Here is a 26,283-nt window from a genome sequence, read left to right on the forward strand (position 1 = left end):
TATTAAAACCCCTAATAATGAATTCAGCACAGGATTACACAGATAAGATGTAGATAAGACGAGAAGATGTTCCTGTAACACGCTTGGTAATCTGATGCTTATGTTATAATTGACTTTGTTAGAATGATAAGCATCTTTATGTACAGAATTGAAATCAGACACCTCCTCCCCACCCCACCCCACCCCAAAAAAGCCAAATCTAAGTGGAGTCCAAACTGGATGCATTGAAAGAGTTACCTCGCATGTCAATAAATAATTTTGCAATTTCTAAAGGAAGGATACGGATATTGCAGTGAAACCAATAATGATGCAGTTAAGTTGTTGCAATTTAGTTTAGAAAGGCAATGGGATTATTAATTATAGTCTACGATTAAGCTGGTGCTACGTAGTAATTGGCTCGGATGAAAGATAAATACCTTCACTAAATGTAAACTATTTCGTAGAACATCTGAAGAAAAATTAATGATGAAACTGTCCATTCCAATATCTTATTTTGGCAGTGGCTATTCTGCCGGCGTCAGCAAAGTAGTAAATATGTGATTTTGTCGGTTCTTAGAAAGCGGATGTTTAGTAAATACATGTAGAAACTTTATGAAAGTACAAATTAAAGAAGCGAGTTTTCATTTCGACAGTAAAATACGTTCAAGCATCGTTTTATACAAAGATTAATATACGTATGTTTTAATAAGATTTCACACGATTTATTTATTACATCTACCATAGGCATTTTATTGCGTTCGATTTAAGACATCATTTAGAAGTATTCCTACATTTAGGATGCTCATTATTTTTGTTACAAATACAAGCTCAAATTTCATACTTATTAATATATGAAACAAAATTTATTTCAGACTTATTTTTGTTCAAATTTAATACTTATGAATGTATTAACTAGCATTTATTTCAGATGTATTTTTATACTCTTTTCTTATCCTTAAAATCAAAAGAAATTAAGAGCTTCGAGGGGCGCAGCATAGTACGATCTTAACATGTAAAAAACTTTTCACTTGGGATATATTGTGTACAATGTTAGTTTTATACACAATTAAGCATAGGGACTTAAAGTTCATTATGGACAACAACTAGTTTGGAAAAAATATAGCACAAAATTTTGATTTCAATTAAAGGTGAAAACGTTCTGCTCAAGTAAGGGTGCTAATCAAAGACTTTGGCCTTCGGACACTGTAACTAAAAATATAAGAGATGTAAATCTGATAAAAATAACACAGGCAGTAATTTTCTTGAGGAATCAAAATCCCGTCCACAAAAATGTTTTTGTTAGACCCCTTTGGCCCCATATAACTCGAAAACCGTAACATCTGAGATCTGTTGGAAAAGCAAAGACCGTAGCTTTGGCCTTTCCACAGTGAGGCATGATATTTTTGCTGAGGGCAGCGAGACGAAAGAAGTTCGATCAATACTGGGTCTGGGTGCCACACAAGGCCCCCAGCGAGACGAAAAAAATTCGATCGGTACTGTGTCTGGGTATTGCACACCCCCAGATGCTGTTGGATAAATGGTACAAAATCCTGCATCCCGTCCATTTCCTGGTACATTTCCATTATATAATGCTTGTAGTTTTTTTATTGAATTTTATCTCACCTGGGCGAAAGGCCACGTGAGCTATTGCCATCATTATGTGTCCGTCGTCGTTGTCGTCGTCCATTAACTTTTTCAAACATCTTCTCCTATGGAACTACTCAATAGATAATAACCAAATTTTGCATAAATGTTCCTTAGGATATTCTTTACAATCCTTGTGTGGGGACTTCTGATCTGGAAAAAACATGGCCCATGTTGCAAAAAACAGACCATAGGGGTCAAATTACAGGATTATGCAAACAACTAAAAACAGTTGGGTTTCGAGAAAATCTGGCAGCGGGTAAAATTGTTCAGCATGGCCAATGCCGAAATTCCATTTATCCATTGACAAATGAATGACCTATTTACATTTCTAACTTTAAAATGTTCTCCTCTTAAACTACTGGATGGATTGAAACAAAACTATGCATGAATGTTATGTAGAGTATATTTAACAATCTGTGCGTTGGGAGTTCTGATCTTAATTGCGAAAAAAACATGGCCACCTATACTAAAAGCACTGTGAAAGTACTTTAATTCGTGGATTACGGAAGCGACACATGTTCGTTGATTCTTGAATTTGTGGTTTTGAAGTTTTCAGTATACACATCAATGGAAATCTCTTTCCTTTGGGAACCAAATACCGTGGTTTGGTCTACCCCCGGAAACCACGAAAATTGGTACCCCACGAACAATAGAACGTTCACAGTAGACCATAGGGGTCAAATTGCATATAAATAACTCTTTCAAAAATAGTTGGGTTTAGCTAAAATTTGGCAGGGAGTAAAATTGTTCAGCATGATTGGATTGACTTATGCCGATTTTTTTAAGAAAGATCCGATGAAGGAGTTATGGGTCCTGAAATGAATTTTGTTTTAAATCTTCTCCTCTGAGACAACTTGTGGGATGTAGTGTGACCAAACATGGGATGAATAATTGTTAGGATATCCTTAACAACTTTTCATCTGTCGAAAACATGGCAACCACTACTGAAAGTTGAGGACTTCTGGAAATTACTTGAAAACCAACGGGTTTAGCCAAATTTTCTAACGGGAAAAAAATTGTGAGACCGACCTATGCCAAAATTTTGTTGATCACTCAGTGTTAGAGTTATTGCCCTTTGAAGAGTAATAAAATGACTACGAGATATTTATTTTATAAAATGTAAACTAAGATGCTCTGTAGAGATTAAATGATTCTGTTGACAATAGTATGGTAAGTTAAAGAGTCCAGCTTTAGAAAGCTATAAAGACTATTTTTGACCAGTTGACCGATTCAGGCTCTCTAGAGCATTTAGTTTGTTTTCACTTTCAATGGAGAAAGACTGATTTTCTTACTTCAGTGACTTGGTTAATAGAAACAAGTATTAAATAATTATGTTTTCCCTTTTCAGTGTGGCCCACTGGGGAATACATGATAGGGGTGTTATGAAAATTAGAAACCAATAAAGAATACTCTTACTGGTCGACTAAAACTCGGACAGTTTCATACTTCAAGAACTCGGTTAAAATTATTCTTATGAAAAATGAAAATGATATTTGGTCAAAACTGCCTCACTTGCATAAATGAGCGCTATGACCATGTTATAGAAGTTAGATGTTAGTTCCACAATCATCAACAAACATTCCACAGCCTTTCTGTGAACATTTCAGACACTTCATAGAGGTCTAATTCATCAGGTAACTGCTGAACATCCGCCCACAACTGGTATAAGTAACTTATGGTAGATCTTCATCAGAATCTGGAAGTACTATAGCTAAACAGACATGAATATTATAGATATCAGATTTAAAAAAAACACCATTTTTTCACCTTTCAAGGGCAGTAACTCTTACAAGGAGTCGTCTGACAACTTTGAATCCTTAGATACTTTTGTAGGCCTTATGATAAGGATAATTTCAGAAATTGAAAGAATTTGGCTAAACCTAACAGTTTTGGGGATATATGTGAAAAAATTCTGACAGACCCCTCATTCTATTTTTAGAACACTGGCCATGTTTTTCCACAAATAAAAAATTCATGCATCATTTCCAATGAACATTCATACCAAATTTGGTTCCAATTGGTCTGGTAGTGTCTGAGAAAAGATTTTTGAAAGAAATAACATTAAAAATAGCAAAAACATCGAAAAAGGGCAATACAGCTTATCTCCAACATGGCTTCAGAGTAATCAAGGGAACCAAGGTTATAGCGGTAATCAAAAGAATATAATCCAGGGACAAAGACCAGACACGGAAAACAGACACACACAACAAAGAACATAAAGTAACTAAAACCATACATACAAAGTAACAAAAGTAAATGAGCAACCCGGACTCCACTAAAAATGGGAGCATGGACCAGGTGCACCGGCAGGGTAAGCGTCCTCTGCTTTTCTAGAAACACCCGCTGAGTTGCTCATAAAAAGTCAAGTCCGGGGTAGACAAACGAGGAAAGGTAAACTATGACCCGTTGAATAAATCAGTTTTCATGATGCTGATAGATACATCATAACGATCCACGAGTAAACAGATTAAAATAACATTTGATCACAGATAGATCTCATCATGCTGAACACTTTTACCTGTCAGAATTTGGCTAAACCTAACAGTATAGTATTTTCGATTTATCCGAAAAACTACTGTCACAGCCCTATCTTCTATTTTTTAGTAATGGTGGCCATGTTTTTCAACTGATCAAAAATCCCCACATCAGCACTATGCAGGATATCCCAAGGAACAATTATACCAAGTTTGGTTCCAATCTGTCAAGCAGTGTCAGAGGAGAAGATTTTTGAAAGAAATAATATAAAAAATAACAAAATAACATCGAAAAAGGGCAATAACGCCAACATGGCTTAACAGATTATAATGAATATTTGACCACAGATAGATCTCATCATGCTAAACATTTTTACTCTGCCAGAATTTTGTTAAACCTAATGGTTTTGGAGATATATGCAAAAAACTACTGTCAGAACCCTATGTTCTATTTTGCATAAATGGCGGCCATATTTTTTTATGGATCAAAAATCCCCACATCAGTTTGTGCATAAGATACCCAAAGGAACATTCATATCAAGTTCCAATTGGTCAAGTAGTGTCAGAGGAGAAGAGTTTTGAAAAATTGTTAACAAAGACAGACTACAATGTTGATGGATGCCAAGTGATGGCAATTGCTCACATGTTCTTTGGCCAGGTGAGCTAAAAATGGGATCAAATTAAGGTTTTTCTATCATTTCTAATGATAACATCTATTTTTCCCCTTTTAGCCACATATTTCCTAAAGAGGTGAAGCTTAAACCCAAATTTATTGTCTGAAAATGATAAATATAAATTGTACCCATTTACTAGGATGATTTCATTACATATTTTATAAAAACATAATTAAAACAGAAATGTAAAAAATTAATTTTGACGTGTACTTAAAGCTAATGATTTTTTCCTTATGTTGAGTTGAAAAAAACATACGAGTAAGAAATAGTACAAGAGGCTCTAGAGAGCCAAATTGTTCACTCAGCTTTAACAATCTTAAAGAAATTCTGTTAAGTAATTTCTGGCTGATATTTTGCAAGGCAGTAGATTGTATCATTTAGGAACTGACCATTTTTATACTGAAGGGTGCCTGGGATTATTTTGAAAAAAAAAACAATTATTCTCAAATCTCAGCCAAAAAAAATGTTTACTCGGCCATGCACAAAAAATAAATCATAATTCAACATTTTTCCCCAATACTTAACAATGTAGATTTTGAAATAAAAAATCCGGCTGCTGCTGAAAAAAATTTATTATTTTGCACTTATGAAAATTTTTTTTCTAACTCAACGTAAAATCTGAGGCCTCCCTTGAGAAGAAAATGGTCTGTGCCTTACAACATTGATTCTAATTTACTCCTTTTATTTGGTAATTTACAAGATATATGCATGAACATTCCAGGTACAATACTACCACATAGGATTCTGATTTGGCTGAAAAATTTTTGACTGGTTATAGTGTAAAAATTTTGGTGGGAAATTTTCCTGTATTATTCTGTAGAATGGAACCAAATTTCAAATGTTAATATCTCAAGTTGGCAACTTTCATTTTCACATTTTTTAAATACAGATTCTATGAGGCCCATTGAAGATTTTCAAATAAAAAAAATATTTGGGATTGAAAAATGCCTGAATCACTAATAACAAGCTTTTGTCTGATTTTAAGGTAGAGCTATACCTGATATCATTTATTTTTAGGATACAAGATAAATATAAAATCTCTTCATAAAAAAGACATTTCAATATACATTACCCATCCAATTTGGAATAATTCAGATATATTTTTAAAAAAATCTACTTGTTATGTTATTACTAAAATCAGGAACCATTCATTTAAAGGGCCAGAACTCTAAAATGTATTGTCAAAATATTAAAAAAAAATAAACAAGATACATGTAGATTTTATACTTTTGTCAATTTCAATCTAATCCAATTTCCACATCTAAATTAGTTTTTGTTGGTAATTTGCAAATAAAACTGCTGTCAGACCCCTGTAAACTCTGTTGGCCATCTTGGTATCTCAATGTGAAACAAAACAAACTTTATTCTATTCACTTCCAAGACAAGTTTCTATGCAGTCCCAAAGTGGATTTAGCAGTGATTTTTTTACAAGGTTTATACCCACAGTTGCCATAACATAGCTTATACCAATCTCCACTCCAGGTGAGAAAAATTATGTTGATGCAACACTGATTCCTACAGTAGTACCGAAATCAAGATTTACATTTTAATATCTTTATAGTGTTTATTATATGCACAGAGAAAAATCTATAACTGAACAACATTACCATTAATACTTTAACATAATTTGAACTGATTATGTTCAAGCTTTTGCAAAATTCTTACTGATACAATAACATATATGAAACAATATTGCATTACTTGTAGACCAAAATTGATCCCCGCATCAGCCACTATGATAAAAATAGGACAATTGGAAAGAGTGATTAACTAAAATATGATCAGGAATGATAAAGAACACTTACATTAAACAAGTGTGTGGAACTTGCTCTGCACATAAGTTAAATCGTGAATGTGTTCTTGGCATGGGTATTTAATTTTGTTTAATATATAGAAAGCAGTGGTTTACCAAATGTTCCCAGTGTAAAAAATTTTGGTAATTCACATTGTGAAATAAATTTGGAAATTCCACTCTTACGCTTTCTCCCATCAAAACGTCACAACATGAACATCAATCCACCATTCACAAAATTTAAAATTTATGCTGAAAATAGCAATGAATAATGGAGGAAATCTATAATATAAATAGGATAGTCAATTGGTTATCGTCAATAACCTAAATATGATCACTCGTGCCAAGAATGCACTAAGATTTAACTAATGCGCAGAACAAGTTCCACCCACTCGTTAAATCTATGCGTTCTTTGGCACTCGTGGTCACATTTTAGTTATTCACTCTGTCCAATTAAATATCCTTTTATTATTCATGATGACCATAATTTTTTGCTATTTCCACATAAATATTCAATTTTGTGACTGGAAGATTGATATTCATGACATTTTGGTGGTAAAAAGTTTGAGACTGAAATAACCATTTTTTTTCACAGTGAATTATCAAATTTTTGTACACAGGAAATATTCAATTAAATCACTGCTATCTGTAAGACAAATGTTCATAAAACCGTTAAAAATATAATACATAAAACAACATAAGTCATGAACATTTGATCACAGCATTTCTTCAAAGTACAGAGTAATAGCCTTGTCAACCTGCATCTCTGATCTCTCAATATAATACTTGGCTGTTTCTATATTGTCTGTATTAGTAACGGCCAGAAAGTCTGTGACTAGAGAGTCCATAACCTCATCCACTGGGTCAACTATAAAGGTAAACAATGTAAAAAACTACATTATTACATGTACATGTATATATATTATTCTTCTTGGTTTCAATAAAAAAAAAAAGCCTGCAAAATCAACTGTGCAATATATCCCTGTATTTGAATTTGCTAAGAATCTTTTAATCATTTTCAGAAAAGCTTGTGCAATATAATATCTGCAAGGTACAATATTCAATACTAGAGAAACTGTCAGCAAAGCTCCTTTGGTGATCCCTTCCCTCCACAGAAACTTAATAGGATACTTCATAAATGATTTAAGCATTCAGATGGAAAAATACAATAAGAGATGTATAATGGCATAATGGTTTTTCAAGGGGGGATATAAATATAAAATGCAAGAACCCAATAACATTGTAACTGTATAAGATTTTAAACTGTTTTTTCCCAATGTACATAGAAACCATTAGTTGTCATACATGTAGAACCTTCATCACAAGCAAAAGAGATTATAAGGACCTTCATCCTTGCTTATCATAAGCTTAAAGGGTCTATATAAAATGTATTGCCCTCATAAAGTCCCTACTTGATAAATATTCATGCACTACCCACATAAAATCCACAATAACTAAATTAAATGTATCATCATCAATCACAATTAGCCTATGAGGTAAAAGTAGTGGAAACATTTCACTTACAAATTACAAATGAACTGCTTTTTTATATACATTTTATTGTTGTCATTTGATGTTTTTTGTGTTTCAGCCTTTAATTGTTCGTGGTTTGGGACCCTCAACTTCTGATGCAAGACCATTACAATTGTACTTACTAGGTTCTTGGCTAACAGAACTAAACATTTACTTCCATTTACATGTGGACTTTTCATTTAGAATGCAAAATAGTCCTGGACCTTCAGTCTTTAGAATAAATTTGGACCCCTACTTTTAAGATTTAAACAGGAAGGAGAGAGTTGAGGACAATAAGAAGCATAGGTATGGTATACTAGACCTGCATCAGTAGAATTTAAAGATGAGCTTAAAACTGGTGTTTTCTCCACACTACCACTTCGAACTTTCTCCTGGAAGATTGATTATACTAGTAAATAATTACTGTTTAAGTGAACAATTTCTACTGTAGATATTTATTTGTACGTATTCAAAATGATCAACATGCAGCAAGAAGGATCTGCCGAGTTAAAGAACATCTTACCCGTGGGTGTCTGAGATTTCCTAGTCTGAATCTTAACCGCGGGTGTCTGAGATTTCCTAGTCTGAATCTTACCCGTGGGTGTCTGAGATTTCCTAGTCTGAATCTTAACCGCGGGTGTCTGACATTTCCTGTCGGTGAGATAAAGATATCTCATATGGCTAAAAACAGGAATATAAATGTCTCTACAGTGATGAATATTTTTGTTTTACCATGACAGTATTAAAATGGTAAATCATAGCAGTATTTGATCAGAGATTTGTATAAAGGATAACTGACCATCTTTAAATCTAAAATAAATATTCTCATCACTATGATAACATTACATTTCATTTTAGAAAGCAATAATATAGGTGAGTTAAATCTGTACATACTGAAGTCTCTTGACCTTTATGTAGATACTGTAATCTCATCCACGTTTCTTGGTCTCTTCTCAATTTCTCCTTATATGGAAAAAAATATACATTAAATATACATGAAAACAATGGAATACACAGAAAACTTCCTAAAGAGAACCCCTGTAGTGTCTATGGGTATGTTTTCTTCAAGCAGGGATTTACACATATAAAAAAATGTATAGAAAAAAATGATACATAATGAAACATCTGTACAATGTATAATACTATACATGTTGTAATATTCATGAGGGGTTACTTTGGCAATTAGCTGGGTCAAAATTTTGTTTGGGTGTGATTTTTTGGCAGATATCTTTAGGTTAAGAATAAATTAAACAGAAATATGCCTTCATTAGTGAATATCACAGATTATAATTAATCATTCTCACAAGACTGATTTCTCACTAGAGTTGGTTCCATGCTAACCAAGAAAAACATTACAAATGAAGATGATCTATGATAAAATATTGATCACTTTTTTGTCTACATTGTAGTTAAGTGTAAATTTTTGTAAGAATCAGGCTAAATGGGAAAAATCAGAAACATGCATGGGAAAAGCCAAAAACTCTGATAATATAATTTCACTCAAGGATACTTTCTCTATTTGAAAAGACCATTATTTCATTTCTGCATCACTGAATTAGCCTAGAAAACTTTCAATGTAATGTTGGAAAAATGTTTTTTTTTTCAGAGTTATCTGCCCTCGAAATGTTCATTTTCAGTGCATTTCAGTAAAAAATAAACTCAATTTTCACAAGTGATATGGAAAATCTGGTCACTTTTTATTGATTCTGATGGTGCAAGAAGTCAAACTAAACTTTTATGAAGTTGGGTTTTTTCACTGCCTGATTATTACAAGTACTGACACTTTATGTTTACACCAACAGCTGCAAAGTGATCCTCATTTTTGTGTGTGATTATTTCCATTCTTACTCTACTTTGTTGAGAAGGTACATGTATCATCAAAGAAAGAAAATTTCACAAAATATTTACATAATAATGTACTTGCATACCTCATCTGGAGGTATGTATTCCTCGCCTTTCTCTAAACACCTCTTTCTTCTTATTGCTTCTCTTATTTCTTGAAGTTTGTCACTGTGTGGGTCTTCTACAATTAATTCAGATTTAACACCATCAATAGAACAAGCACTTTATCACAGAACATTCACAGTATAAATTTGTAAAACAAGAGCAAATCTCAGGTTAGGGGACATAAACATGATCGATTGCTGAATGGAGCAGTCTCCAATATTTTTTGGCTTAAATCAACACTTCAACAAATAATTTATGAATAAAGCATGTTTTAGTGATTTTTTGTTGCCTTAATCTAATATTGTCGAGTTCAGATTTTGTCCACTATTTCCAAGCTGTCTGCTGTGCTTGTAGCATGATTCTTGGTTAGAACTGAATAATTTTGCCCTAATATCAATGTTGGTCATTAATGTGTCTTTGTGTCATTATTTGACTTTTTAGTTTATTTTGAAGGATTGTTATCATTCTCATACCATGGATTTTATCAATTTTGTTGTTGGGGCCTTTCAGAGCTTACTTGAAGGAATGTTCACACTTATTAAGACCTTTTGGTCATCTCTGTAAGTATTTACTCCTTTTATGTGGGTTATACGATGGTGCATTTCTTGTGTTTCACCATATCTGTTCCTTTTTCCATTTTCATATAAAAATATTCAGTTTCTAACCTTTTTATGCAAAAACCTTTCAATTAACCAATTTTGAAAATTGCCAACTTTTAAAACTTCAATGTTTTACATTTGCAACTGCAGTCGTTATTACTATAATAATAATGCAATTGTTCCTTTTTTCAGTATTTTTTATCCAGTGATACAAAATGTATATACTGTCCTGCTTACCATTTCCAGTATTTTGGCCAACACCATATAGCCCAGTGTTGCCCATCAGTCCATTGTACTGCACAGGACTGGGTACCCTGGTCCTCACAGCCATATCTCCTTTCTTGTCCAACCTAAATGTTATGATGTATTCTATCATGGCTCTTCTGTTCTCATACACAACATATTCATTGTAATCTTTTGGGCAACCCTGAAAAAATAAATGAAACAATTAAATTCAAAATAATCTAACCTTGAATTCACAATAACAGAATACCACTAAAGAAATATCATAACAAATCTCCAAAATGTAGTTTCAAAATTGAAGTATTGTAAACATTAAGCAAATTTAGAATAATTTTGGTCAATGCAATTTGAGTTACAGATTACACGAAGTATGGACCCTCTAAGTGACGAATGAATAGAATCGAGTGCCTACTGTTAACAAAGGTAACAAGAGGCTCCCAGAAGCCTGAATCGCTCACCTGGTTCAAGTTTGTCTTTCAAGGGCAATAAATTTAACAAGGAGCTGTACAACAATTTTGACTCAACAAGACTATAGTAGGACTATCTTAATGATCATTTCAGCGATTGAAAGTTTCTTTCTGTCTATTATAGTTTCCAAGATATAGGTTGAAAACTGTGAAAAAAGGCATTTTTCATCTTTCAAGGGCAATAACTCTTACAAGGAGTCGCCTGACAACTTTGATCCCTGAAGACTTTTGAAGGCCTTGTAATAAGGGTCATTTCAGCATTGAAATAATTATGCTAAACCTGGCGGTTTTGGAGATATATGCGAAAAACTACTTTCTGACCCTATGTTCTATTTTTAGTAATGGTGGCCATGTTTTTTGACGGATTAAAAATCCCTACCCCAGTTCTTTGCAGGATACCCCAAGGAACATTCATACCAAGTTTGGTTCCAATAGTTTAAGTAGTGTCAGAGGAGAAGATTTTTGAAAGAAATAAAATTAAAAATAGCAAAAAACCGTCAAAAAAGGGCAATAACTCCAACATGGCTTAACAGATTAAATGAAATATTACCACTGATAGATCTCATGCTGAACACTTTGTCAGAATTTGGCTAAATCTAACAGTTTTGGAGATATATGCGAAAAACTACTGTCTGACCCCATGTTCTATTTTTAGTAACAGCGGCCATGTTTTTCAAAGGATAAAAAATCTCCATCACAGTTCTATGCAGGATAGCCCAAGGAACATTCATACCAAGTTTGATTCCATTTGGTCAAGTGGTGTCAGAGGAGAAGAGTTTAGAAAAATTGTTAATGACGATGATGACGGACGCCAAGTCATGGCAATAGCTCGCATGGACATGTTTTCAGACGATTTACATGTACATGTATCAATTACCACAACTGAGTCAAAGAACCTCCATCCTCTGCCAACATCTGGTTTTTCTGGTTCCCTCTGTAAACTGGTATCATATTCTCCATCTGGGAAGTACTGAAAATAAAATCAAGGAATACTTAAATCTCAAAATATTAAAAATAAAACTACCCTAAAAATAATAAACACAACCAGGCCAACACAGAATAACTGGTCCAATAAACACAACCAGGCCAACACAGAATAACTGGTCCAATAAACACAACCAGGCCAACACAGAATAACTGGTCCAATAAACACAACCAGGCCAACACAGAATAACTGGTCCAATAAACACAAACAGGCCAACACAGAATAACTGGTCCAATAAACACAACCAGGCCAACACAGAATAACTGGTCCAATAAACACAAACAGGCCAACACAGAATAACTGGTCCAATATTGATATTGGTCTGGTTCTGATCAGCCCAACACAGAATAACTGGTCCAATATTGATATTGGTCTGGTTCAGCTCAATACAAAACATAGTTTAGTTGCTTATTTACATGTTTTCTGGAAATCATGAATGGAGTAAAAAAATTTAAAAATTACAGCATAGAAATGAAAGACGTTTTGGTAGAGGGTATCTTCAGATATGAAAAATCAGCACAGATTGAAGTGAAGACTATACACAACAACCAGAGAAATGATTCATGCGTTGTTTCTGAAGAAATGAACCATTAAAGTACAGGGTAACTAAGGTTGATCCTACAATGTGATCAGGATCAGCTCATAATAGTCCAGTAGTTAAATGGTAATGATTCAACAAATGGGACAAGATTCTGCATATTTCCAGAAGTGGAATCGTCTCTGCTTCAATATGTAGAATATTTTTATATCTGAAGATACCCTTGCTTGAAATATTTCAATTCATTATACTTCAGTACTTATTTTGCTATATCAAAGTATTACAGTAATTTTGCTGTTCCATTCTTTAAGTCATCTAGATAACTATTTCCCCTCCTGGTGAAATAGTTTGACTATTTTCCCTCTACCATTAATTTCACAATCAAATTTCCCAGACTTTTTTGTCTCATTCATTTCATTGGTTTGAATTGAATGATGTCATGGGAGAGAACTCAGGAGATTTTCAGTATAATAAAACAATTATCAACTGGAAGATTTCTGTGTTGGCCTTGTTATCCACTGCCAGCTGTATTGGCCTTATGCTGGGCCTCGGACCAATACAATACTCCTAGAACCAAAACAAGCCTGGGAACCTTGGACCAATACAGCAAATTTTGGACCAATACAGCATGACTTGGACCAAAAAAGCAAGCCTCAAACCAGTAACTTGGCCAATACAGTAAGCCTTGGACCAATAAAGCAAGCCTTAGACCATTACAGCAGGCCTTGGACCAATACACTAAGCCTTGGCCCATTACATCAAGCCTTGCACCAATACAGCAAGCCTTGCACCAATACAGCAAGCTTTGGACCATTACAGCAAGCCATGGACCATTACAGCAAGCCTTTGACCAAAACAGCAAGCCTGAGACCATTATAACAAGCCTTAGACCATTACAGCAAGCCTTGGACCAATAACTTGGCCAATACAGATATCATCATTTAATAATATCATAGTATTGTATTATGTTTAATATTGTAAAGTCCAATTTGGCACAGTACATTGGTGTAATTTGACATTTTGTATTATACTGACAGCATTCATCATATTAATGTTAGAAGATTTGTATGGCATAATTTTTTTTAGTATAGATAGTCTCTAAACACATTTGTCAAAAGTTTAATTACTTAATCAATTTAAGAAGTTTTATTACATAGATAGCAGTGATTTATGGAAAGTTCCCTGTGTAATACATTTCCATATTTCACATGTGAAATGAATTTTGTAATTTCACTCTCAGCATTTCTCCAGCCAAAATGCAACAACATGAATACCAATCAGCCAATCACAAAATTAAAAAACTCATGCTGAAAATAGCAATTAATTGTGGAGAAAATCTATAAAGAGGATAATCAATTGGTTATAAGGAATAAACAAAACGTAATTACTCATGTCAACAACTTTTTAAGATTTAATCGTGCATGGATCAAATCTGAGTGTTCTTTGGACACATGTGATCATATTCTGGTTATACACTCTTTCCAATTAATTATCCTATTAAGGTTTAAACTCAACTTGACCTGTGTACTCCTTGTTAATCAAATCATCTAATCATCATCATCATGCAATGGCAAGTTAATAATTGCAGCATAACAAAAACAATTCAATTTGCCAATCAGACAATTCAGCCATTTATACTTCACAAAAAACAATTCAATTTGCCAATCAGACAATTCAGCCATTTCTGCTTCACAAAAAACAATTAAATTTGCCAATCAGACAATTCAGCCATTTCTGCTTCACAAAAAACAATTAAATTTGCCAATCAGACAATTCAGCCATTTCTGCTTCACAAAAAACAATTAAATTTGCCAATCAGACAATACAGCCATTTCTGCTTCACAAAAAACAATTAAATTTGCCAATCAGACAATTCAGCCATTTCTGCTTCACAAAAAACAATTAAATTTGCCAATCAGACAATTCAGCCATTTCTGCTTCACAAAAAACAATTAAATTTGCCAGTCAGACAATTCAGCCATTTCTGCTTCACAAAAAACAATTAAATTTGCCAATCAGACAATTCAGCCATTTCTGCTTCACAAAAAACAATTAAATTTGCCAATCAGACAATACAGCCATTTCTGCTTCACAAAAAACAATTAAATTTGCCAATCAGACAATTCAGCCATTTCTGCTTCACAAAAAACAATTAAATTTGCCAATCAGACAATTCAGCCATTTCTGCTTCACAAAAAACAATTAAATTTGCCAGTCAGACAATTCAGCCATTTCTGCTTCACAAAAAACAATTAAATTTGCCAATCAGACAATTCAGCCATTTCTGCTTCACAAAAACAATTAAATTTGCCAATCAGACAATTCAGCCATTTCTGCTTCACAAAAAACAATTAAATTTGCCAATCAGACAATTCAGCCATTTCTGCTTCACAAAAAACAATTAAATTTGTCAATCAGACAATTCAGCCATTTCTGCTTCACAAAAAACAATTAAATTTGCCAATCAGACAATTCAGCCATTTATACTTCACAAAAAACAATTAAATTTGCCAATCAGACAATTCAGCCATTTATACTTCACAAAAAACAATTAAATTTGCCAATCAGACAATTCAGCCATTTATACTTCACAAAAAACAATTCAATTTGCCAATCAGACAATTCAGCCATTTCTGCTTCACAAAAAACAATTAAATTTGCCAATCAGACAATTCAGCCATTTCTGCTTCACAAAAAACAATTAAATTTGCCAATCAGACAATTCAGCCATTTCTGCTTCACAAAAAACAATTAAATTTGCCAATCAGACAATACAGCCATTTCTGCTTCACAAAAAACAATTAAATTTGCCAATCAGACAATTCAGCCATTTCTGCTTCACAAAAAACAATTAAATTTGCCAATCAGACAATTCAGCCATTTCTGCTTCACAAAAAACAATTAAATTTGCCAGTCAGACAATTCAGCCATTTCTGCTTCACAAAAAACAATTAAATTTGCCAATCAGACAATTCAGCCATTTCTGCTTCACAAAAAACAATTAAATTTGCCAATCAGACAATACAGCCATTTCTGCTTCACAAAAAACAATTAAATTTGCCAATCAGACAATTCAGCCATTTCTGCTTCACAAAAAACAATTAAATTTGCCAATCAGACAATTCAGCCATTTCTGCTTCACAAAAAACAATTAAATTTGCCAGTCAGACAATTCAGCCATTTCTGCTTCACAAAAAACAATTAAATTTGCCAATCAGACAATTCAGCCATTTCTGCTTCACAAAAACAATTAAATTTGCCAATCAGACAATTCAGCCATTTCTGCTTCACAAAAAACAATTAAATTTGCCAATCAGACAATTCAGCCATTTCTGCTTCACAAAAAACAATTAAATTTGTCAATCAGACAATTCAGCCATTTCTGCTTCACAAAAAACAATTAAATTTGCCAATCAGACAATTCAGCCATTTATACTTCACAAAAAACAATTAAATTTGCCAATCAGACAATTCAGCCATTTATACTTCACAAAAAACAATTAAATTTGCCAATCAGACAATTCAGCCATTTATACTTCACAAAAAAACAATTAAATTTGCCAATCAGACAATTCAGCCATTTCTGCTTCACAAAAAACAATTAAATTTGCCAATCAGACAATTCAGCCATTTATACTTCACAATTACATTAGAAGTAGGAAGAAGATATTCTTCTTAAATTATTTTGTGTAAAAAATAATGATCTGCAGACCAAGGTAGTTCTATTTACCTTGTGGTGATAACAGTTGTAGTTCGGTATCACTAGAAATGTAGAACGGAAACTCAAAAATTTTAGAGTGTTCAGACGAGCTAAGAAAGAAAGTAATGATAAAAAACTCAACCAGTTCATCTATACTTTAAAATATTGATCAAAGTCCAGACAGACTCTTTTGCCTAGTTCATACAAGGTTTATCTCTTGTGTAACAAGAAAGGTTAAATAGTTCCAATTGTCTAGTTTGTTACCACATGTAGGATCAACAACCTGGTTGACTTTGTTTTCGTTAAAAATCTCTGATTTTTACCTTTAAACAAATCTTTGTAAACATGAAGGCTGATATGGAAGGTAAACTGAACAGAGAATAGAGTGATTGATTATGGTTAAACATCCTACAGCAGACATGTTGAACCAACAACCTCCCACACTGGAGTCAAGCATACTAGCCTAAGACAATTGAGTGCTGAACAGAGAGTATAATAGAGTGTTGAACAATCCTGATTTAGTGACTGAATGGAATAATTAGTAGGTCTGATGTTAGATTGATTGAACTATTACCTTAGGATCACCGAGGATAACTCTACACTTGAGTATGTATGATTCCTCAACTGTAAGGTCTTTGGCATAGTGTATGCACTTTAATGGATTATCACTGAAATAGAACATCAGTGTGTATTAAAATTAACATAAAATAATTTCATGGTACTTAGGCTCTATCTCACCTCTTTGTTACCTATCTCATTGCCATTTTATTCATCTCAAAACAAGAAATCTTCATCATCATTTTTACAGGCTGAGAACAATCTGAAAACATCCTAAATTGCTTAAGAAAGTAAATAAAAAGCCTGAAGATTAAGAGAGTAATATTGACTAGAGTAAGGTAAACTGTTTCTAGTATGAATGTACATGCAAAATTACTCAGATAAATTGGACTTTTCATACTTTCTATGAGGACCACTGTGAAAATACAAAATATAAAGAAAACAGACATGACATTGTAACTAAGCAGACATCTGCAGTCTAAAGAGAGGTATGCTTGCAGTGGCAGAATTAGATACAATGCAGTAAACCAGGAAAACAAATTTAAACATCTCTTATTTATATATTCACCTGAAATATATTCCTTTACCAAAGAAGCCCATTCTACTGAGTCTCTGGTCCAATCCCTCTTCACAGATCCGGGTTTTATCTACCTTGGTGCCATGGTACAGGTATTTTATATTAGTGGAGAATCCTGAAATGACATATACATAAAAGATGAAAATATATCAAATGTAAATTCTATTTTCTATAGTATTAACATGATTACAAATATTTATTTCAAAATGTAAGGTCTAAATCTGCCAAGAAGCCAAACTACAATCAACATTTGATCCTATGAACACACATTTTAAATACCAATTCTACTGCTATCTGAAGGAAACAATATAAGATTATTTTTTTTACCAATTACTGTTTTGTAACATTTCCTAGGAATCTGACCTAATTGTTGGTGCTTTTCAAAAATACTCACTCCTCCTTTTTGATGAAAAACATTTACAAAACCTTTAGATTTTGTAAAAATTATTATAATGCCAACCAAGTAAATAGGAACTGCCCTATCTGTCTATCATACCTCTACAAGCAAATCTTAAAAGGGGGTATAGACAAATCATCCTGTCTTTAGGTCCACATTTCTTCTATTCTTCTATTTTCAGATCGGTCGGTTTTTGATATGGATGATTCTGATTTTTAGAAAGACTTACACTTATGATTTTTACATGTAAAAAACTTTGTCAGTTCCATGATCCCTTAACTACACAAGAGATTTTCAATACCACTTAAAGCAGGGGTATTCCCTTTGCCAAGCTCCAGGTATTTTTAGTCCACGATATAAAGACCAACGAGAAAATCATTCATACCACATCTACACCTTGACTACAAATTGGGAAATGTATTATGTATATTAATTGGGACACTGGAAATTTAGACTGAGTGGGAAACTTTTATTAGGGGGAACAACCTTATTTCAGGTGTATTGAATATTACTGGTAAAGGTACAATGTGATATTTCTAGCAGTTATATATTTGTTTTAATCAATGTTAAGAAGTTTTCACTTTGCCTTTGAATAAGTATTCTTAAACATTTGAAATTTTTATTACAGGTGACAAAATTACCTGAAAACAAAATAGCAAAAAAAATTTCAAATACAATGTACATGGTTTTTACTTGTACCTTCAGGCCTATGTCTCTGAATGTCTTCTGTCTCTGATTTAAACCGGCTTAAGAGGTAAATATTCTCTAATCTCTATCTTTGTTACATCTATTCCAGAATTTTCCATTTCATTGTGAATACTATCATACTCCTCATCCCCAGCACTAAGAGTTATCAGCTGATAAATACTGTTTGTGGTACAAGATTTAGTCTCTGTCCAGTTTACAGGTATTCCACTGTCATTGTATGGGTAAGGATCCAGTGACAGATGTTTAACATTTGAGGTAGGTAAACACCCATTTTGTTTAAGGTCAGTACAACAGACAGAATTAAAACTTGTTAATTCATTGGATACCTTTAACGTTTTATACTCATCCCTAGTGATTGTCTCCCTTAGCAGTAGCTCTTTAAGTTCTTCTGCAACATTGTCCACTTTTCTTCCATCCTGTGTATCGTAATTGAATGGTTCAACACCTGGCTCTCTGAAGTCTAGCCTACCTGCTGACAGGTCCACAGGATCTTTAAACCTGTCTTTTAAGTCTAGCCTACCTGCTGGTAGGTCCCCAGGATCTTTAAACCTGTCTTTGCGTCGATTTGGTTTTATCCCATTATCCATTACAAGGTCAGATGCAAACAAAGTAATACCAGCACTGTAGCTATAAATGGAAACAAACACTGGCTTAGAATTGGAAATTAGAAAATACTTATATAATGATATACTTGAGAGAGTGAATTATGGGAAATAAGTTGATGAGAACAGCAGAAAGCCAAGATGTAACAAGAAATGCAAATGTTAAATCTCTAAGCATCCTTAGCACAAGTTATCATAATTTGATTATTCAAGATAACCAACTGATTATTCTCTTTATTAAAAAAACTTTACAAAAAACTGTCAGTATTGTTATATTACAAATCAGGCAGTGATGTGAAATAATGTCATTTGAGAAAATTGTTAGTACGTTATAGCAGGAAAAAGTTGGACTGAGAGCGAAATTACATAATTTACTCATGCATGAATTATTGAAATTCATTTGACAATGTACACTGTTTATAACTGGGATATTCCATTAACTCAACATTATCGGTGGTAGAACCAGGGGGAGGGTGCAAGGGGTTTGCATCCCCCCTTTTTATTGGAAAGTTTGTCATTTTCATCTGTACCACAGGGATCAATATGAGACAAATTGATATGTATCAAAATCTGATACAACGTACATAAGTTGTTGTGTTCTTTTATAATTATTTCAATCAGCTGTCACCATACATGTACATGTATCATGACTACATGAAATGAAGATATTTCTCATTTATAATAAGATAGTATGATACACTTTCATTTTCAACTATTATTATCATGTATTGGCACTCACCATTTTGATAAAATATATTCAGCTATTTTTTCTTCATTTCTTCACATTGCCAGAAATATTAATTACCATGAGATTGCACTTCTTTATCTGAAAGCAGAATAAAATGATCACAGGGTATAATTCTACTGTGATATAAAAACCATATTCTAATTAGAACCGAATCAATAATTAATACTTAATTGTTTCCTAACCTTGAATCAACGTATCCATTAAATGATAGTGCAAATTTGATCTATTGCTTCCCGAGTTGGGTATGAATAGGAAATATGGAAACCACTATTGGGGAAGATAACGTGATAGCACAAACATATCAAATACTGAATTATTTACAGATCTAAATGACTTTGTCTCTTCCACTTTCTTTATTTTTTAGCATTGAATCTAATTGCATATCCTATCATATATGACATGGATGACAATGTAGAGTGTACATATTACTGGTAACATTACTGATAATGAACATTTATAAATTATTGATTTTGTCTTTCTAAATTAATCATCTGACAAATAAATTATCACAAAAAACAACTTGCTGCTGATTTAAAACAAAGTCATGTAATAAAACTTTATTACTAAGACTTCATCTGTAGCTAACCTATATCTTCATTCATATTATTAATAATTAAGACAGATTTTTTCATGACAAATTATTTCCAATCTCAGTAGGTTCAACATTCTATTGGTCCTTAGTTGACTGAGAAATAATGCTTACCATGTGTTTTATCACTGACTGGTTGGCCATTTATGTTGATTATTCTTTTTTCCCTGAGCAATGGCAATTGCAAGGGGTGAAAAACACAAATTTCTGTCATTAATAATAAGCTGTTTGTATTACAGTGAAACCTATCTAAACCAAACCATAAATAACCTAAAAACCTGTCTAAACCAAACCCTGAATAATCTGAAAACCTGTCTTAACCAAACCCTGAATAATCTGAAAATGTCTAAACCAAACCCTGAATAACCTAAAGACCTGTCTAAACCAAACCCTGAATAACCTAAAAACATGTCTAAACCAAACCCTGAATAATCTAAATACCTGTCTAAAAGAAACCCTGAATAACCTAAAAACCAATCTAAACCAAACCCTGAATAATCTGAAAACCTGTCTAAACCAAACCCTGAATAATCTGAAAACTTATCTATACAAAACTGTGAATAATCTTATCATCATACATATACATGTACACTTAAATCATATACACTTCTTAAAGTCCCTTTATATCAATTAAACCATTTGCACTCTTGTAAACCGATCTCCTATCTAAATCTGACCAATTTTAAGGTCCAAAAGAGACAGTTTTCACTGTATTTTGATTCTAATACTACTAAGGAAAACGTACAATAAGGGCCATATTTGGCCAAATGTAGTTTGTAAAAAAGATAAGTTTAAAGTAAATGACAAAAATGTGAAAGGTAGTGTTAAACAGATGATTGAATTTTTTTAACATGTTTTTGAATTTTCACTATTTCATAAACTTTCATTTTAATGGAAGCCTAAAATCTGATAAAAAAACAACAAAATTAGAGAAAATGTCAATTTTCTATGCAAATTTTAAAAGCTATTCTCAAAGGTCTCTGCCAATGTGACCTAAGGATATCATGACTGATTTGGACTCGGATAGAAATTATAAACTAATTTTTGTCAAGTTGGTGTAGGCTCTCAAAATTTGCAAAAATGTTCTAAAAAAGACCAAATTTTTGCATACAAGATAATAATTTCAAGATTTGCAAAATTTGGGACATATAATTTCAACCACTGAAAGATGATATGCCTATAAATGTGGTTAAACAAGCCACGACTATAACGAGGGTAGGTATGGTGATAATGTCAAAGAGACAACAATCCCACTGGGATGAAAATGTCAGCCCAAGGCCATTCAACGGTCTTCAACGAGGAAACCCTTATATCACAAAGCAGACAGCAGCTAGCCCCAAAACATCATTATACACAGGTACAGTGAAAGAGTTGTCCCTATACACTCAAGTAACATAAAATATCAGCAAAAGGTAAAAATGAAACAAGACATACAGTCCAGAAATTCCTGACACAGGACAGGTGCAAAAAATACAATGGGGTTAAAGTACTTAGCTGTGATCACAATCCTACCCTTTTAAAATCTGGCCACTGTGGAAAAAATAATACACAATTAGGGGACGTCACCATTTAAAAACAGTAGGAAATGAAAAATCATCCCTTTAGAGTTTAGTATTAAGTTTACCATTATTGATATGATAACTAAGATCAAGAAATGGACATTCTTCATTATCAATATTTGCTTTATTCAAAGACAGTTTTACAGGATATATATCTTTGAAGTCATTGATGTTTAAAGCCAAAATATCTTCCAAATATCTTATGGTGTTATTAAATTTTCCTACCAAAAATTTTTTGAAGTGCCTTTATTCATTCTAGCCATAAATAGTGATTTGTAACAATGCAGAAAAAGGTCTGCAATAAGTGGTACACAATTGGTCCCCATGGAAATTCCAATAAATTAATGATAAAAGGTTTCGCCAAAGAGTATGAAAATGTTGTCAAACAGGAATTCCAGTGCTGTAAGCATATCAAAAGCAGTCCAATTAATTTTGTTTAAATGTTTTTTGTTACCAAAAAATGATCTAAACAAATTCAAACAAATATATTGACATCCCATTTATTAAATGACCATTATAAGATATGTGAATTTTTGTTTTATGAGATTATGTAGAAGTGTAGTGTATAAATTTGAAAAATCAATAACATTGAACAGATTCAAAAGATACCACATGGGCATGTAATTTATCAAGTGCTTCAAGCTAGTTTTTTAACATTCCAAAAATAGTTAATTCCACTATTTTCATAAGCTTTGTTACAAAAATTTATAATCAGATTTTTTATGGTATTGAGTGCACTAGTAAGTAAAATAGAAAGTCTAGTTGTAGAGCAATGACTTGAAGAGGAAATGAATCTATATTTATAAGGTGATTTAAAAAATACGACGTTTGGGAAGCCAGTACATATTAGGAACTTCCATGCTACTAGGTTCAGCTTGTAAAGAGGTAGCGACAGGTTTGTAATTGTTCACAAACTCACTTTCTGAAAATTTAGTCAGTTGGAATGTTAGTGAATTTGTAATTTCTTTTTGAAGAATTTCAACTTAAAATTTAATACAAATAACAATAATATTACCAGAATTTTTCAGTTTTATCAGCTGGAACAAAACAAATTCCTTGCTAAGTTCTTCCAAATTGTGTTTAATTGGGAAATATGGTTTTGATGTTGTTTATTAGGAGAAAGGTGTTCTTAGAAATGTTTTATTCGGATGTCAACTATTTTCTTATCTGTTTTGAAGAGAGAAATCTAATGCTTTCATGTCTACTTTCTCACGTTTTATCCATTTTATACCATACAAATATAGTGACTCCTGAATGATGTCACATTACATTTATTCCTGTTGACAGTGGCTGGAGGATGATAATTAGGTCCTTTTTGAAGAAATGTTTTTAACTCTCGGTCTTTAACATAATTCAGATTACTTATAATAACATGGGAACTGGGACCATAAATATTTTTTGAGTTACTTCAATTTCAAGACACTGGCATATTTTTTCTTAATGTTCTCCACTTTATATAATTCACTATAATTAATGACATATTTATGGGGCTTTTAGTAAATATAACAAATAGAAATTAGTTCAGTATTATCAAAATAAACAGGTATAGTTTCCTTAACTGTATGATCATTAAATTAACCAGCAATATTGATGAAATCAATGCCTTTATCAATATATTTAAGAAAATGACAATCAGTTTTTGGGGTAAGATTAATTTGGAACCATAATATCATGAAAAAGGGAAGTGAGTATATATGTTGACAACAAGTTAAGAAACAAATCATTTTGACATTAAGAAAATTACACTCACGGACAAACTGACTTCTTGGAGAGATTCTGGTGTGGGTCATCAATATTAATTCAATTACCACATGTGTGTACTTATAAAAACAACCCATTAAAAATATTACACACAGTTGTCTATTATAATTGGAAATTAACTTGAATTTTAGGATAGTAAGTATGCTTTCGCATGGAACCACAAAAATATACTTGTATATCTCTTTCTTCTTGCCAGGGTTATAAATCAATAAGATATTCTTTTTTTAATTAAAGACTTTCTAAATAGGGCAAACAGACTAGAGTGAAAAGATAATGGGGCAAACACTTGATTCAGGGTAAATGAACCTAGGATCTTGGGGTCCATTTCTGACTTGTACTCTTGACAAGTTTGTTGAGTGCATTTGGTCTGAATTTCCTCTGACCCTACAACAACCCCCTTATAATCTGGTTATTGGTATATAAAAGACATAGTAATATCCAATTACAGGGTGGAGGGTTGCAGGGTATATCAACAGCAGGGTCAGAGCCAGAGGAAATACCACAAAATGACTAGTCACTAATGTTGATATGCTGCAGACAATTACTTCCGCTTTCACTTTCGATTTCAACAATATGTACTGGTTCCATGCGTGGCAAGTGTAAGGATCCAGATTATATTTCCCGCGGAATATTTGATAAAAAAGAGTACCCAGGTACACAGGGTCAATGGTTTCTGGTTAGTAAATAGAAAAATAGTGAAAATCCTGTTTTCTCCCACTTTTTTCTGTTGTGCATTAAAATGCTTTTTCCATTCAAATATGAAAATATTTTATTGTCTTATTTAATAAAACAGTTAAGCAGTTTAAACATCCTTGGCTGCCAAATGGTTTTTATCCAATTTATGTGTCAGTTAACTACAGAATGTTCTAAAATATTCATTGTTTTGAAAAAAAAGTCTTATTGAATTACCTTACTTATTGCAACTTTAATGTCTAAATCATAGAAGGTCTTTAGAGGAGGTATAACTTATTTGTAACATCATTTTCCCCTTTCATGGACAATAACTCTTACGAGGAGTCATCTGACAACTTTGATCCCTGAAGACTTTTGTAGTCCTAATAATTAGGATCATTTCTGCTATTGAAAGAATTTGGCTAAACTAACGGTTTTAGAGATATATGCGTAAAACTACTGTCTGACCCCTATGTTCTATTTTTAGTAACAGCGGCCATGTTTTTTCACGGATCAAAAATCCCAACATAAATTATATGCAGGATACATCAATGAATATCCATACCAAGTTTGTTTCCAATTGATCAAATAATGTCCTCTTTCGTCCATCACGGACATGACATTTTGTGAGCAATCGACTCAACGGATGTTTTTGAAGCAGATGACGCTTACCCTACCGGTGCACCAGGTCCATGATCACAGTTGTTAATGTAGTTCGGGTTGCTCACTTACTTATGTTTCTTTGTACGTGTTATTTTTTTTTTATTACTTCATGTTGTTGTGTCTATTTTCTATGTCTAGTCGATATCCTTGAATTTAATTATTTTGATTATCGATAGAATCCTAGTTCCATAGGTACATTGTAGATTTCCCTACCATAGTACGGCTGATACAGAAAATGCTTCGATGATTACACCCCTCTTTTAGTCGGAAAATTTTATTACCTTCGTGTAAAATTTGGGCAAAAATGAGCAAGTAATAGCCTGGAATCCTATTTTCAAGATCTCATGATCCCTATGGAATATGGTAAGAACATAAACTCTATTGAAAAAGTGTAAAAAAGAGAAACCATTCTTAACTGAATTTAAGACTTGACATTTATTATATGAGGAAAGATTAAAAGTAATAAAACTTTGGGACTTCAAAGCGCCGTGGAGACATGATCAAGAATTTGAAGATCATCAAAAGTCATAAAGATACAACTTCGAACAATCAATGAAAGGACAAACATTAGATCCTGAGACTCGGTACCAATAGTATATGTTTTACTAAAATTGCAGAGGAACAAACTTGTTTAGCAGTACCAATATAACCAAAGAAGTTGAAGCACCAGTGAGAATTAAAGTATTTTGGCGGATATCAGGCACTATTGTATTCAAGTTAATACCAGACGATGCTTCAAAATACAAACAAGAAAAATTAATAAGCGATTAGAATGTAATTCTAGCCACAACGTAAGGCCAACCTGGGCGTTCACTTGACTTCCGGTAGTACTCAGGGACACCAGTGAGGTAACTCTAAATATTGTCTTGTTTAGTATCCCTCATGTACAATT

General features: G+C 32.9%; 1 pseudogene across 1 annotated transcript; it reads right to left on the bottom strand.

The window, feature by feature from the left end:
• Nucleotides 1–4,851: 4,851 nt before the first annotated feature.
• LOC148603693 (uncharacterized) lies at nucleotides 4,852–22,732 on the bottom strand (annotated as a pseudogene). The gene is made up of 11 exons (XR_015916534.1): nucleotides 20,851–22,732; nucleotides 20,139–20,225; nucleotides 18,789–19,424; nucleotides 17,684–17,807; nucleotides 17,132–17,225; nucleotides 12,212–12,304; nucleotides 10,862–11,051; nucleotides 10,007–10,101; nucleotides 8,973–9,041; nucleotides 8,401–8,470; nucleotides 4,852–7,434 (listed from the first exon to the last, which is right to left on the bottom strand). The product of XR_015916534.1 is annotated as an uncharacterized LOC148603693 (transcript).
• Nucleotides 22,733–26,283: the final 3,551 nt, after the last annotated feature.

The sequence above is a fragment of the Perna viridis genome, chromosome 11, assembly GCF_037379345.1.
Source record: "Perna viridis isolate PV_CMFRI_1.1 ecotype Kerala chromosome 11, ASM3737934v1, whole genome shotgun sequence".
Lineage (NCBI taxonomy): Eukaryota > Metazoa > Mollusca > Bivalvia > Mytilida > Mytilidae > Perna > Perna viridis.